Source organism: Megalops cyprinoides, chromosome 17, assembly GCF_013368585.1.
Source record: "Megalops cyprinoides isolate fMegCyp1 chromosome 17, fMegCyp1.pri, whole genome shotgun sequence".
Taxonomy (NCBI): Eukaryota; Metazoa; Chordata; class Actinopteri; order Elopiformes; family Megalopidae; genus Megalops; species Megalops cyprinoides.
In genome coordinates, this window is record NC_050599.1 from 23,088,022 (window position 1) to 23,101,238 (window position 13,217).

Here is a 13,217-nt window from a genome sequence, read left to right on the forward strand (position 1 = left end):
CTACCGACTTTTCGCTTTTCCGAGTGACCGTTTCGTCAGCAGGACGGTGGACTCTTGAGATCAGGGGGGACTCACGCTGTCATTGGCGGTCCTCTCTGAAAACGCCATTGTTTCCTGTGGCGGTCTGCAACAACAGAAAGAAGAGGCATTTTTAATTAAAGTCTGGCCTATAATTTAACAGCAGCCTAATCGCCCCAGCGTAAGCCTCTTTTCAGTTCCGCCAGGGGGATTGTGTCAGTTGCATGCCGTTTGGCTGTGGTTCAATCACAGCGTACATTTCATTTCTCAGAAATTATTTTTCAATCTGCGTTAATCAGATTCCAGACGAGTAAACAACAGCCAGTTATTAAGTGCAGGAAAATGTGTGTCTGCATTAATGTCAGTGGTGCTGCTCCTTATCAAATATTCTGTTAGGACATACAGCATATCCCCCCCCCCCCCCCCCCCCCATTTGAAGGTAAAGCCAATCTCCACTTGGGCTGAGTGCAGAGCAATTCTGAGGTGAAGTAGTTCTGGGCCATACCATGTTCCTTTTTGTACAGGGGGGTGTGTAGTGGCTGATGAGCTCACAGGATGTGAGTGAGATCCTGGCAGATGGGTTTACTGTGGAGTTTATAGGGAACAGGGGATGAAAACGTGGGTGTGCTGAGCTTGGGTAGAGACCTCCCTGATCCTTGTCTTATCCAGGGCTTTTTCCACAATGAATGGCCTGGTGGAGCAAACTGCACATCGCTGTGCTTTATTCATTCACCAATCAATAACGTTCCCCATCATGCAGAGCACATTGTGAAGCAGTGTGTGTCCGAAGTCCAAAGCTCAGCAGTTGGTTGGTATTCATAAGAAAAATGTATAACAGTCACCAGAAAGCTGAAAATAAGTCAAAATATTTTTTTATCAGCCTTCCACAAACTCCTGTGGTTGTGATCTTTCAGGATGGAAAAGAAGAATGTGGTAACATTAAATAACACCACTGAATAACACAGCAGGAAGTACGAGTCTAGAGTGAGATCACTGCAGTGGGAGATATGAGCTGAGGGTGAGATTACTGCAGCAGGAGATATGATCTGAGAGTGAGAACACTGCAGAGAGATATGAGCAGAGAGTGAGATTACTGCAGTAGGAGATATGAGCAGAGAGTGAGATTACTGCAGTAGGAGATATTAGCCAAGAGTGAGATTACTGCAGTAGGAGATAAAATTGCAGACATTTGGAGCTGAGGGTGAGATGGAACTCTTGGACAGATTTACGAGCTCCTTCTTCCTGTTCCGAAACGCGGGACTCCTCTGTGGATTCCACTATCTCCGGTATGAAGAGCTCATCTCAAGTTCCAACAACAGCAAAATTGAATTCCCATTGTGCGATTGAGGCCTGGCCTCTCACGCGTTCCCACTTCGGTCAGCTCAGCGAGTGCACACACCCCTCCTTTCAGTTGCTTTACCCCCCCCAAAAACAGCCACTCCGCAACAGCGGTGCCAGCCAAGAAAAACGGGGGTTATAGATTAAGAGTCGAGCGGAGACCGCCACGTTCTGTCATCTTTAAATCTGTCGTGATTTATGCCTTTTGGCACTTAAGTGCATCCCCCGGGTGCACACACGAAAGAAACCGCTCTCCACCCCCCACCCCGCCCATCCTCCCCCACTAATAGACCCACGCTGAGACACTGGCCCGCACGGCAAAACACCAGATGTTTGAGGAAACCGAACATTAGGAAGCCTTTGGTTTACAATCACAGAGTGTAAGTTGAGATAGTGTTTGATAAACCTCACGCAGCACTGCGGAGAATACATTAAAACATAAAACAAAATAAAATAAAAATAAAGAGCACTTGAACTCAGTCTCTAGGGAATTCTACAGTACATTTCTGACGATGACACAATGGAAAACAAGTCGATAACATGCTAGTTTAGCTTAGCGTCAATTGGAGATTGCGCACACCACCTGGGGTAGTTTGTTAATGTACTCTCTGCCCATCGCCGAACGTATTTAACGTGTACACTGGAAAATAGCATACCACATGCTTAAAGGAGAGTGGCCAGTCACGACTGGGCTCCACAGGGAGGCTGCATTGAGCTAAGAGAAATAAATTGTAAAATAGTTCTTGCACTGAAAAACAAAAAAAAAAGCAAAAAAGAAGTCATCTTTCAAATAATGGTTTGTCATTTTAAGATTACTTATGTCCAAGAAATCAATCACACATTCTTTTTCTAAGAGCTGTCTCATAAGAGAAATGTTCCTCTCATTTTTTTCTGAAACAAAAATGTTTTTTTTTTTCTAATAAAGATATTCAAGAAGTAATTACTGAAACATTTACTATTGAAGAAAAATGTGACATATATGAAGCTTAAAAAGAACAATGCTAGAACACATTACTCATTTTGGCTCCCAAATGAGAACTTGTATTATTGTGCATTTTGAGCCTACAGATCTTCATAAGGTAAAGTGTGACCTTGCATCGCACATTAGTGACATTGCTAATTCAATAAATATGATTTCCTTATAATACTAATTCTACTGATAATTGATGTCTAGTCCTCCACATTTTTTAGTTCAGTCTAAATAATCTTGGAAGTAGAGAGGGAGAGAGTGTTACGTCTTGCAGTGCAGGCCATAGAGCACCCTGCTGTTAGATGTAGAGGTAATTGATTGAGAGACGAACTTTAATCCCCTGAGTAGCTCTTTGGGAACATGCTGCTGTGCTCAGTAAATCCTACTGAGACTGGCAGGTACAAATAAAAAATGTAAGGAATAAATAAAAGTAAGATCTATACAATTGTTATTCACACTCTATAAATCTGGGGGTGGCTCCCGTAGACGTCCACGCCCCGTTCTCCTTGCCTGTCCAATGGGAGTGGCCTATTTCGGATCCGTGTGACGACTGTTCGGGACACGCCCACAATCTTCTCTTTATTGTTGTTGGAAAAGCTGCTCCTCTCCCTGGGCTCGCCGTTTACCAAACCTCAAATCTTATTTAGCGACCCGAGATGTCAGACCGTCAGCTGCAAACAGGAGGGTTTTCTTTGCCTTTTCAAAACATACCACCCGTTTTTCTGGCCAACTGCAAGGCCATAAGCAAAATAAGCAGTCTGATACAAACACACACACAAGCACACACACACACAACATCAATTATGACTTGCCAAATGAAATATCCCCCGCTGACTCCTCACACAGATGCACAACCAGGCCCAGGCAAGCTTACCTCATCTACAAAATATTGTTCTTTGCCTTTATAAATAATTTTGTTCTACTTAATACTAAGGTGTGGGTATTTTTTATAGAAAACTATAAATTTGTGTTTCTCTATAAACTGTTGCCAGAAGTTGGGAGAGTGCGGCTTTTTTGGCCAGTGAAAATACAGATGTTCTGTTTGCAGGGTAATCCATTTTACCGTAATTTAAATTTGAACATGGGCTGCAGACATAACACTCACACAAGAAAATTAAACCTGACGACGGAATAATGGGAAAAGTGAAGCAGTTCACTTTCATGGTTCCCTCTGAAAAAAAAGTTTCACAACATTAATAAGGTTCTCATCTCTGGCCAGAAGTGACTGCTCCATTTACGAGTGTCAAATTTTAAATGAGCCCTTTTTTCTCTCTACCTGGCAATATGAGGTATACACACTGCCCTCAGCATTTAGTCATACCCCTGATTAAAGGGGAACAAAGAATATAATATAACTGAAAGTATAATATAATTGGTCAAAAGTAATACTTTAATCTTAATTGCACTGCAGAAAGCAAATTCATATTGCTCACAAATAATACATTTTAACCTAGGAAATACGCAGGTTACGTTTATTCATACATCTGAGTGAATAACCTCTTTTAACCATAAATGGAAAAAAAAATCTACACCAACGGTCTGCTTTCCCAAAGTACAGTGAAATGGAAGCTGTTGAGAAGCATCTGAGTGCTTTACATTTCTCTGGGGTATAAAAAGAGGTAAAACAGATGAAATTCATTAGCAGCACCCATTATCATGGCTAAGGTCAGACAGCTCTCCAAAGACTGCCGGCAAATGGTCATTGACCTCCACAAGCTGGGAGGTGGCTACAAAAAAATATTCACAGAAAACTAATTCTGCCATTTTGCCCTGACGTGTCCATTATTGAGACATATAAAGAGCAGTGCGCCGGAAACCCTGTGAGGAAGAGGGTGTGAGCAAATCTTGTCCCCATGGACTACAAGACAGTAGTCTGGATTTTTTTTTTCTATTTTGGGTCGTTATATACAAAATCTAATCCACCCTATTTTTTACGTGCTATTGACCTTTTTTCGCTGTGTGTGTGTGTGTGTGTGTAAAACACACCTTCATGCAAGTGTACTTGAGACAATAGAATAGAAATTCTAAGAGAAATAGAATAAATACATAAATACATTTGGTGTGTTGTTGTCGCCCAGTTGTTTTGCTGACAATTTCTGTTTATTCTACTGTCCATTATTATTTTCACTTCCTTCAAAACCATTCATCAATCTTCCTTTTGCTCTGGCCTTTTGAGAAAAGGACCTCGATACTGAGATAGATGTCCATGTATGGATGAGGGGAATTGCGATTGATTATTCCATGAGCGATGCCCTCAAATTTGGACAGATTCGCCGTTCTTAGACTGTACGCAAGAAAAGTATGTCCTCTTGTTCTGCACGAATGTCGCGGTCATTTGCAGCCATGGCTGTGAACCTTCGGTGCTCAAAGCCCACCACCTCACCCCACCTAATCCCCGGGCACTGATTCAAGTTTTATAAAGAAAGGTCACAGAAGTCGTGATTTATAATGTACTCGCCTATAAATTCTACGAGCTAATCCATCAGCGAGAAAGAGAGAGAGCTTTGCCATAAACGCCGCTTTCCTCAGTAAGAGGTGAAGTTTATCTGTGTGTGCAGAGGGGTTTGTGCAAACAAGATTACATAATGCCGCATTTGCGATTCATCCAATGTGCAGTGATTAGGTCTGATGGCAACTGAAGCAGCCCTTGAGAGGTCAAATAAATTTTTCCCCGGCTACGGAGACAAAAGGTTTGAAAATTTGCACATTTGCTAACATCTTAATCTATTAGATATCTCATTGCCCGTGTCCTCTAAGCAACTCCGTGCTCTGTCAGATAGCTTATCACTCGCCTCTCCTAAACAGCGGTAGTTACTAAACACTGACTGACAGAACGCGGTCAAAAATGGGTCTGTTTAAAGGGCTCAAATCTTTTCAGCTCATAAACAGGATATTCTCTGAAGACAATGGGACAGGATGCTGCCGCGTCCATAAATCTGTATGGATTTCTTAGGGACACGTTTCGAATAAGCCCTCTCTAATTTTCACTGCCAAGAGGAGCAAATTATCTCTCTGAATCATAGGAAGCAGCCGATATGACTGGAATGCGAGGCCTGTCGTACAACAATGAAGCTGACCTCACCTTCATGCATTTCATTTGTGTCTGACAGAATTCATTTGTTTCAAAAAATGTAGCTGTCAAAAGAAAGAAGATAAAAAAAGACACACCGTACACCGTCCTCATGACAGAACCCACTTTTAGAGAAAACAAAATCAGACTGTTTTTTTTTTCCTTCCATGTCACTGATGAATATAGACTTGGACAACATTGATTTTTTTGTATGTTACTTTTTGTTTTTCAGTTCATGGTCAAAGACACGTCGGTATGGAAGAAAATAAACCTTTTCCTAGCTGCACTTTTGTGTACAAACCAGTGGTGTATTCTGTTCACCAGGAGGCCTTAAAAACAGGGACTAATCAAAATGGGACACGTCTGTCAGAGGTTCTAATAATTCACCTCTGGACACAGATGTACTGAACGAGGGCTTCTAACATGCACCATATACAGAGCTCTGACAGTGAGCACTGAAGGTCTTCTCACACATTCTGAACACAGTGCATATCCATATTCTATTCAGTATATGATGACCTTGCTCAATGAACTGAACACAGAGCGCTCAGATTATACATGTATGTGCTGAGAAATGACTTTCTACATGTACTGAAAACAGAGCTCTCAAACTGTACATGTATGTGCTGACAATAACATTGCATATTGCACTGAGCACACAGCTGCTAGACACATCTCACATGTCCTGAACAAAAAGTTCTCACACGTCCTAAACGCAGGGCTCGCATGTCTGTGGACCACGGAGCTGACACGTACTGAGTAATGACTCAGGAGAGAGAGCGACAGTGTCTAGTTTCTTTTAAGGTGCTCTTAAGTCAAAGTGGGAGGATGATCAAAGTATTTTTTTTCTCTTGAAAGAAAATATTTTTCCAAGCTGAAAAAAGAGCTTGCCAGTTTATCCCTTGGTAAAATCACACTTTTCTGGTTTCAGGGCTCCTGGAATAAATGGGAAACAAATGTGGACCTGTGAAACAGTGCCTCTCAGACTGCCTCATCATGGGCTGTGTGTCTGTGTGTTTTGCGCAGGCTGAGACGGAGCCTCCATATAACACACACACACACACACACACACACACACACACTCACACGTACACACTTACAAATCAGATACACACATATGTACGAGCACATGCACACACTCACTCACACACACACTCACACACACACACACACATACACACATACACACACATACACACACACACTTACACACCAGATACGCACAACACACACACACACACACACACACACACACACACACACACTCGCCCACACAGATAAAGACACACACACGCTCTCACACACTCGGCTGCACGCACAGGGCTGACTCAGGATATGCGATGGCGTCTGAGGCTTCCTGGGTTTATGGGTTACAGACGGAGGTGCACGTGTCAGCAGCGGGGCGGCTATGACATCACCGCTCACCGTCTTTAAAGCGGCGAAATAAGCAGGGCACACAGCCGAGTGGAAATAAACACAGCCAGGAGGAGAGAGGAAGGAGCAGCCACACATCCACCTATTGTGTCCTGCTCCTGTCTGTCAAAACACACACTGCCAGCATTCACACGCAAACCCACAAACACACACAGACATGCATACGCATACGCACACACACACACACACAGACATGCATACACATACGCTCACACACACACACACACACAGACACGCATACACGTACGCTCTCACACACACACGCACACACACACACACAGACATGCATACACATACGCTCACACACACACACACACACAGACACGCATACACGTACGCTCACACACACACACACACACAGACACACACACACAAGCATACACATACGCATACACATGCTCTCACACACACACACACACACACAAGCACACACACAAATGCACTCACACATCCCGACACCCACAAATACACCCTCACGTATATGCATATGCACACACTCATACAGACCCACACTGTTAAAAATAAAAATTCACACATAGTAGAATATGCACTCAGACTCACACAAACACACACACACAGACTCACAGAGAGTGAAATCATGCATACACACTGATACGGACAGACACACACATACAGTTATACACACACATACACACAAGTAGCTTTTGATTTATAAATTCACCACAGATGCCGTGCTATTCCTTCCAGTGAACACTTAATGAACAGCAATGGAGAAAGTGCATTCCGAACAAGGGAGGGTTCAGATGGTCTTTATTATGGCAGAACCTTTTCATGGATCTGAAAGAGAGCAGCTCTACCTCAGGCAAAAGGACTTTTTGGAGTTTTGCAGAGGTAGGAAAGGCAGAATGTGACTGTGGGAGGACTGAGCCGCAATCAGAGGGTATGCTGAACACTCGTACAACAGGTCGAATCTGGCACAAGTGTTTCAGCACTTCACACCACTGCGAGGCTCACCCTTTTCGCATTACCACAGTCGAAACTATTTGTTTCACGTAAACAACGTTAATTGCAAATTACTACGAGCTATGAGGAGGGACAGGCATGGAGAATGACCATAATGGGAAATGTGTTTATATTAGAGGGTTTCTGCCCATTTCTAGTTTCCATCAAACCCAAAGAGGGGACTGGCTCGCTGTACATGGACACAGTATAGAGGGGTTTCATATATTTAGTGCAGTTCTTTGTGCCCTTAGCCTTTCTTAGAAATTACTACCACTTAAAGGGAAACACAGAGAATATATAGAGCATATCTGTATGTGTTTTATTACTGTTTAACGTTTTAAACAGATTAATGGTTTAGACCACAGATTTATCAATATGGGATTCAGTATAGCACTATGATCATTGCTTGAGCTGCTTCCTCAGGAGAAAAAGACCTTTGTGCAGATCACCTCTGTATAAAAAGATAGCTGAGTGGAATATGCTGTATTAGACGTACAAAGGAACACAGGCTAAAACAGGAAGGAGGCGAGCAACGTTGACACATGAGGCTCGAGCTCTCTTAGCGGGTTTTGTAATGGAAATAAAATGAGTCTCGCATGCGGGGAGAGAATCCCATTTCAGGCCGGTCGCGTCCGGCGAAAGGCACGCTCAAGTGTGCAGTAATTGCTTTCTGCCTTGTCTGGCAATATAAATTCTGACCGTCTGCTTTTCATGGCTTTTTATGGACAGAACAGCGCTCTGTCATTCCGAGAACTTTACAAGTCAAAGTTCTATTCAAAAAGGAATGAAAAAAAAAAACAAAAAAACTACAACAGGCACATAAGCCGAAAAAAAAGTGACAACATGAACTAGGTGTGAGAAGTGGGAAAGAAAGGGGAAAAAAAGAAAAGATCTCGGGGAAACATTTCGTGTCTGTGCACAGTCACAGAGCTGCAGATAATATGAAACAGGTTTTTGCACCAAATCAAATGTTTCTTTTTCAGACAGCAGAAGCTGTGAGTTATGGAGGGATGACAGCACCATTTACCACAAAATCACCATGCTCAGCGGTAGGTAAAAAACAAAAAGCAATAAAACAAACACACAAACTAACAATACAATCGCTATTAATGTAATCTAATTATACCAACGTAAACAACGTCAGATAATATAGACACTAACACATCTTGGCCTTGAAAATCACTCCGAAAGAGATTACATGGCATTCCATTCTGAATATTATTCTGATTAATATTATTATTATTTGATATATAATAAATAAATACAATAATAATATTTATTGTTATTGCCATATATACATAGCAATGCTCCTATGTTGTGCTCACCACGAAGGTCTCATTGCAGGATGCTGTGTTGTGGATTAGGTACAGAGAGATGCAGAGGGGGAGACTTATTTGCATAATTCTCACAGGCTTAGGAAATGAGCTAAAATGCGTCCTTAAATTAAATCAAGTCAGAAGTGTTTCCAGGTAATTTCAGCTTCATGGCTCTCAGCTGAAACAATTTGCTATTTATTCTGTGGTGCTTCAAACATAACCCAAACCTTATGTCACTGAAACGTCCCAAAAGTCCATATTTTAACACATCAGGTAATATCTCCCGTGGCCCCTCAGAGCCCTCTGTGAGGCCTAGGGTTTGGCCTCTGCCCCTTCCGCTGGTAAGCTGCCTGTGATTCTGCTCAAACACAAACGTTCCTGTCAGGTTTGCACTTGCAGCTGTGTGATACATATTACAGCACTGCCTGCTCTCCTGAGACTTTATTCACAGCATTCTGTCTGGGCCTCGGAGTCTCCGTCACGATATGCCGGAGATGACTATCACGACAGCGGCTTGAGCAGTCTCTCCATGAGCCCGACAGAGATATTGCCTTATCGCAGGCTATTCAGAGACAGTCCTCTGCCATGTTACAAAAAAAAGTCTTCTCCCCCCGCCCCACTCGCGTATCTTCCGTTCCCCCCCATCCTCCTCCTGCGCCCATTTCCGAACACATCTGCTGCGCCTCACGGAAACTTGGGGTGCAGGTGAAAACGTCTTCTCAGGAAGCCAGGAAATGGCGGCGAGGGCGCGAGAGCGTCTGTCGGCTCGGTGCGGCTGGGCTTTCTAAATTACAGTGCAAATGGTTTCATTCACCTCGAACGCTCTCCGTTTGCTTTCCATCGAGAGGTCGGGAACCTCTTGAAAACTCAGCCTCATTACCGCTGTTTTGAAAAAAACATTACCGCGTGCTCGCCGTCTGCTCATTCCACACAACTGACCTGTGTCGGAATAGTGAAAATTATTCCCCCAAAACGACTCCCAAAACAGGGCCTGTTTTCGCTTTCTGACTTCATTTGCCGTCATTAATTACGCTGATATAGCACTGTATAATTTATCTCCTTATAGATTTTTACATTTGTGGCATGTTGTAACAATGTTAAACAAACCCCTGCCTTCGACACTGAGCCAAAATTAAATTTCTGAAAGTAAAAATAATGAGGAATCAAGTTGGATACTGTGAAGCTGGGTTATTATTTTTTACAGCATTTAAATTAAAAATGGACTCCCACTGGTTAATATGTGGAAATGCTGAAACTAAGAGGCCGCATACAGTATACCTTCATTGTACACTGTCCTGCTACAGCATCAGGGGAACATAAACCCCAAAACTTTTAATGCAGATCAGTGTAATGTAATGTAAGATCAAATGTGGTATTTTTTGAACCTTCACTTCCAAAATCCCTAAAATGCCACAAATGTATATACATTAACAAATTTGGGGCACTCAAGTGTTTAATGTGACACATTATAACAATGGAAGTATTGTGTGTATGACATAAGATCAAAATATTCAATATCTAAGCCTATGAGTGTTCCATAATACTACACAGAAACTGCTGTCATGACCAAAATCTCAAATATTATCTCGGGTATGAATCTGCAAATACCCACAGTAGCTAATGTCCTTCAACAGGACAAAAAGCATGTAGCAACTTAAGAAGAAAGTGACGTGCCAGAAGTGGAAGACCCTGTAACAGGCCTACTGCCACTGTATTCCTGTGAGTGATACAGCTATACTTTTCCCAGATGTGGGGAAAAATGCTGACCAATCAGCAGAGAGATTTACCTCTCGTGCCTTACTGTCTCAGACCCAGATGGGAGTGTGAGGTCACCCAAGGGCTGCTGTGACTGCTGTATCCTCAACTTTGGATCGATCCTGACCCCAGTGTCTGACGCTGGATCAGTTTCTGGTGCTGTACCGTAATGGCTTGGGTCTGGGTCATGGTTGGGGAAGCTGACCCTGGATCAGTTTGTGAAGGTCAAAAAGTGCCCATTATCATACAAGGCAAAATTTGCCATTAGAAGCCCATTCTATGCTATGCTCAGGAATATAATTTCTAACCTCTCTAGTAGGCAGAGGTTTTATTTCAAAATATTAAATAAAGGTCATCCTGCACAACAGCAGTGGAATTCATTGATTTATACCCATTGTGATAGATAGCAAAATGCATTTGGTATTCAGCTCTGGATCACAAAATGAACTCTGGACAACACACAGATGTGATTGATCATTACTTTAAATAATGTATGCATCAAAATTGAGTGAGAGGCAGTGATAAATACCAAATTTGATTGTTTTATAGGGCACCATAAACAGATTGATTTTTCATGCAAGCTCATTTCTTTTCCAGAAAGCGAAAAAAAAAGGAAGAAAACAAAAATTGAGTCAATATAGAGTGAGGCGCAGCAGTATGCAAGGAAAGTCTTAGCACAACACGCACAGGGGTATTTAAATAGATTATACATTTCACACATTATCGCTCCTTAAACACACTCTTAGCCAGCATCCATATGGAGTGGGGCCTGTAATTTGATTTTGTAACCTGTTTGTGTGGCAGGATAAAGTGGGCCAACTGACTTTAAGCACTGTGCCCAGTGCAACAGCAGCAGTACCACGAATGAAACCTGAACTTCTAAACTCTCTGACTCTCTGCTGCCTACAGTACATGTCTTTTTTCTATACTGCTCACCTACCCTCTATAATAATAACGCTTTTTTTTTCAAAGCAGTAAATCCTTTAACAGAATGTAATCCCCAGTATCTCACACAAAGTGGTGAGAAGTTACAGGTATTTATGGCTTCGTTCTGTCCGAGTCGCTTGCATTTTTTTTTACACGCTGTGCATTTGCATAACTTGGATGTTTACTGAAGCTACTCAGGTTAACCAACTTGCCGCTGGAGTCTGGGGTTGGGATTTTGAGACCGTCTTGTTCCAAAGCCAGTTCCTTTCCTCACTACACCACATTGCCACAGAGAGCAAAATTCTCTCCTGCAGGATGGAGGAGGACAGGGGAGAGAGAGAGAGACTGCCGAGTTCTAACAAGGAGGGGGTGAAAACAAGATTCCTGCTTTCCTTCCCTGATGACGGGATGAGTGTGACTGTGTGCCTCCACCAAACATCTGCGCAGGGCCTTTTCCCTGATGCTCATACAAAAACAACAACATAGGAGCATTTTATAAAGCACACACTGGTTCTGAAAACAAATCACAAATAAAATTACATTAATCAGCACATACACGCACACACACACACACACACACACACACGCACACACACACAGCATTTATCTTCCAATAGAGACAAATATGTATAAAATGAACTGTGGTACTCCCCATCTTGCTGCTGCCTTCATTGCTTTGGTCTGCAGCCTAAAAATGATTGCCAACATCTAAAATAAAAAAAAAGAAAAATGGTGCTTTGGGACCATTTTTTCTTCTGTGCTACCTCGGTGTGTAATTAATATATGGACAGTACTTATTCTCCCATTCCTGCTTTAATTATTCAGACTAGGTTTTTTAAATAGCTCCATAAATCGTCTATCAAGCGAAAGGTAAGGGTGCGGAACCCAATTAGCTCCGAGGATGAGAGAACATGCTGTTAGCACCGCGTAAAGTCAATTAGAACTGAGGGGGAAGAAAAAAAAAAAACACCCAAGGATCGTACACCTGGACTGGCAGACCATCAGAGCCACGTCATAAATTATTTTCACGGAGCATTAGGGGGATGACATCAATTTCATGTAGATCTTAGCTAAGTGGCCTGCTTCAATTACTTTTAATTGAACCCCACCTGCATCTGTGACATTTAGTCCTGGAAATCGCCATGAACCTGACATGGTTTAATGTCGAGGGACGGTCGTTTTAAAATCGGAGCGTATCATAACGTATGCTGCATTCAGTGCGTTTGAAGACGGACAGCGCTGTTTAATGTGCAAATGATTAGTGCGTGATATTAGTGTCATAGTGAAGGCCAGTCGTATTTTATCGCCGGAGTCTTCTCTAATGCAGTGCAGACATGGCTCACCAAAAGATAAGCAAGTCTTAATTTTGTGCTTTTTACAAAATGATTAGTATAAATATAATTTGCACATTTTGAACGCAGCGCTC